Source organism: Coniophora puteana (genome assembly GCF_000271625.1).
Source record: "Coniophora puteana RWD-64-598 SS2 unplaced genomic scaffold CONPUscaffold_13, whole genome shotgun sequence".
Taxonomy (NCBI): domain Eukaryota; kingdom Fungi; phylum Basidiomycota; class Agaricomycetes; order Boletales; family Coniophoraceae; genus Coniophora; species Coniophora puteana.
The window spans coordinates 870233-874783 of NW_006913065.1; positions in this window are offsets into that span (position 1 = coordinate 870233).

Consider the following 4551-nt stretch of genomic DNA (forward strand, 5'->3'; position numbering starts at 1 on the left):
CCGACTTCATGCTTTGGAAGCCCCGCATGGAGAACCACATCCGCGCCTCTGGCGCGGGTAGAGCGCTGCGCATGCCCCGCGCAGTCATGCTAGCCACCAATCCCTCTGAGTCCGAGATCAACAAGTGGGAGGACGCCAACGACACCGCGATCGGCAAGATCAGGGAGTGTGTCAGCCACGACATGAACCAGTTCATCTTGAACAACGACACGGCACTCCAGATGTTCGCCACACTGGAGGTGCGCTCAGGCGCACAAGGGATCACGGCGGCGGTCAACGAAATTAAGACCGCCCTCAACACCCAGATCCCGGCCGACACCGACCCCAACCCTGCTCTCGCCAAGATCATGGCGGCATTCTCTCGTTTCGCAGGCCTGGGTGGTGTCATAACCGACTCCACTCGGGCCGTCATCCTTTTCTCAAAAATACCGGCTGGCTACGAGCCGCTCAAACACCAGATCAACAACTCCACGCAGCTCCTCACCAATTTGGCGACGAGCGACATCATCAACGGCATGCAAGCATCCTGGGATCTGCGGTCCTCCGGACAGAAGAAGAAGAAGGTCACTCAGGTGAAGGAGGAGCAGGCCAACAAGGCCAGCTCCAGTACGAAGCAGTACAACGGCCAGTCGTCATCCGACGGCAAGAAGAAGCGTCCTTCCAAGAAGGAGCGCAAGGAGCACCAGGCGCAGCAGCAACAGCAGCAGCAACAGAAGCCGGCGGCCGCTAACGCGGCTTCGTCGTCGGCTCCTGCCAACGCGACGCCATCTCCGGCGCCGCAGAGTGCCGCACCCGCCGCTGCCAACTACTCGGCAACATTTAACACGCCGGCTCCTGTCTACCACGTCGCGCACGTCGCTTCCGGGCCGTCTGGCCCCTCATACTCTCCACCGGTGTATTCCGCACCTACCCCCGATCCGCGCAAGCGGTCCCACCAACCCGCGACGGCCTATCAAGGCCGCAGCAGCGCTCCGGCCCCCCCTCACGGAACTGCAGGCGCACTCAAGCGCCAGCGGGACCAGGGCATTGCACCCACCTTCGAGGGAACGCACGCCGAGTTGCCCGCGTTCGCGGGGGAGACGCCGCTTATTCAGCGGCTCTCCATGGGCCCCTCAGCGTCCCCGCCTCTGTCGGCTCGCATCGAGCCGGTAGAGGAGCCTTCTCGTAAGCCGTCGGTTACCCCTCCGCGCGCTTCTGACTTTGACCATTATGTGTCTGGGTTAGGTCCCCCCAAGCGCACCAAGTTCTCTGACTACAAGAAGCGTCAGAAGCTCGGTGACCGCCTCGCTGGCGGTGGTTCTTATGTCGACGACTCTGCGACCGGCCACAAAGGCTGGCTAAACGCGGAGGCGTACGCGGAGTACCAGCAACAGAAGGAGGACCTTCGCCGCTCAATGGCGCCCACCCCGGTCCAAGTCGCCGAGTACGGCTATGAGGACGACATTGAGGAGTTCGAGGGTATGTCGCTCAAGGAGCCGTCCGAACAGGGCGGAGAACGGGCGGTGTCACTCGATTGCGAGTCGGTCTGGTGCGCAACCAGTTTTCTCGATGCCTCTGACAACGTATCTGGTGCTAAACCCTTTACAGGTGAACCATATGTAGTCAGTAGTTATTCTTCGCATGTATCTGCAGACGTGATGAATGGACAATGTGTACATTCCAGTTCTCAGTGGTGTGATATTTGCATCGATAAGGCATTGGTCGTACGCGACACCGACCGTGAGAAATCTCTTCATGAAAAGTTGCATGCACGCTATCCTATTGGATGGGTGCTTGACTCAGGTGCATCTACGCACTTCACGTTCGAACTCTCGGATTTCTCCGAGTATGAGGAACTACCAGAAGAAGAGAAGTTCACCGTCTCAACATCGTCCGGATCTATCCGGTGTGAGGGCTCAGGGACAGTTGTCCTTCGCCATGAAAATACGCGTGGGAAACCATGCACGACCCGAATCTACCCCGTCTTTTACCTTCCTGGCGGAACCGTTCGTATGCTTTCGATGGGCCAATTCTGCCGGAACGGGAACATTCTACACGGAGATGCCGACAAGTTGGTGGTGCTCACCGCCAACAAGTCGAAAGAAGTGGTGCACGCTACAGTGTGCCCTGGGGGGAACCTTTTTTGGGTTCATACATCATTAGATCTGCACCAGGCTCATGTGACTGGTGTTGTCGGAATGAATCTACCCGACTTTCAGATCTGGCACCAACGTCTTGGGCATTGCTCGGACGAAGTGCTTCGCAACGCACGGAAACACGTCGAGGGAGTTCCTTCGAGTCTTAGCTTGCCCTCGCCAACGATTCGTCGTCCATGCGAGGGGTGCATGCTGGGTAAAAAACACCAGCTTCCGTTCCCACCAAATGAACATCGCAGCAACGAGTTCCTTGGATTAATCCATGCCGATCTCAAAGAGTTCGCAGTCGAGTCGTGGAACAAAAAATATTACGCACTTATCCTTATGGATGACTGCACGTCCTACGCGTGGGTCATGCTCTTGCACCGAAAGAGCGAGGTCCAGCAAGCCGTAGAGACCTGGTTGAGCATGGCGCTTAATCAGTACCGTCACACGATTCGGATGTGGATGAGCGATTCAGGGGGAGAGTTCAGATCGCGATCTTTCATTCACATGTTAGAATCACGCGGCATTCGCATCCTCCAATCAACGCCGTACAACCATGAAACAAATGGCCGTGCGGAACGGATCATTCGCACCTTAGACGAAAAAGCTATGACAATGCTGCACCATGCCAGTTTGCCGCCGTTCCTATGGAACTTCGCCATTGAGCACGCATGCCACGTCTATAACAGGACGCCCATGAAACGCTTGAAGTGGAAATCGCCGTATGAAGTCGTGGAGCGTAAAAAACCCCGCGTCGATTACTTGCGTGTCTTCGGGTGTCTGGCGTACGTGTACCTTACTCCTGAGGAACGAGCCAACAAGCTTGTTCCAAGATCCCAGGCGTGTATCTACGTCGGGGAGTCACCGGCAGGGAACGGAAGACTGTTCCTAACCGGAGAATGGAGATTACGGGTCGCTGTTAACGCAACGTTCGATGAGCAGACCTTTCCGAAGCGTACAATGTTCTGGCAACGGAACACCAAGCGCTTTACGCGCTTACCAGAGGTGGATGAGCTACTACCACCTAGGTTTCCCATCATTGAAACCAACACCAGTCCTTCTGGTTCGGATGACGACCGACCATCGTCTCCTGCCGACATGTTTCCTAATCAAGGTGGCAACGGTGGACCTGCCGACGGGCGGCGAAGCCCAAGCCCGCCTCCATCGCCAAGGTCAGACACTCCAGACGAGAAGCGCAAAAGGCAACAGCCTAAGGTCGAGGATTTTGATGAGGATGATTACGAGGAGTTGGAGAAGGAGCTGGAACCGGAATACGGTGAAGGCGATTTCGACAACGACGAGTATGGGGGTTTGTACCAGAATCCACCAGCAGATGACCCCTCACGAAGGGAACAACAAGATCTTCTGCCGGATCCTGACGAAGAGCCAGCTCCGTTGGAACGCGACTTGCGTCCACCGCATCGCGAACCAAGGGTGGATCTAGACCCTCGAATTGTCAATCCTGCCGGACCAGCGCCGACCGGCTTACGGAGATCTGGGCGTACGAGGAACGCGATCGAGGATCCCAACAATGCTATACCGGGACGCACCCCGGTAGAGAGATTGAGGAATATCGACCAACGATTAGAGGGTACGGTCTATAAGCGGTTACGAGGAAACCCTGTAGAGCGGGATCACGACTTTCTCAGAGATGAGGAGGACGCACGTCCGCCGGCAAAATGGCAGAAGACAGGCATTCGCCTTGAATCTGACGTCTTGACGCCCACCGATCCAAATCTTACCATAGATGAGGTCGAAGGGATGCAGGAACGTTTCAAAAACCTCTGGCAGAGGCATAGAAACCCGACGCCTATTGACCACGACGATGGCCCCACCTCACTCATGGCCCTCGCATCAAGGGAATTAGAACCCCTTCCGCACGCGTTATTGCACAACGCAGCGGCGCATATCGCTTCAGCGAAGGAAGCAGCAGCAAAGTTTGTGGATCGTATGCTCTTACACGCGTACGCAGCATCCGCAAATCTTGGACCAGACCTCACAAACGTGAGGGAATGGAAGTATGAAGACATAATTACATTACCCGCCGAGGAGTCGGAAGCCTGGATGCAGGCTTGTCGTGATGAGATCGAAGCTCTCGTCCGACGGGGTGTCTTCACGGAAGTTGACCTACCGCCCGGTCGTAGGGTGATTAGGTGTCGATGGGTATTCGACATAAAAACAGATGGCCGCCGAAAGGCACGCCTGGTCGCTAAGGGTTTTTCCCAGCGCGAAGGCATCGACTTCTCCGAAGTCTTCTCCCCAGTAGTGCACTTCGAAACCGTTCGCACCATACTGGCACTCGCAGCGCTCAAAGGCTGGTACGTCTCTGGCCTCGATGTGCGGAACGCCTATCTTTATGGCGATCTGGATGAGGAGATTTATATGGAGGTGCCGAAGGGTTTTCACAAATCCAACAACTTGCGCAAGGTTT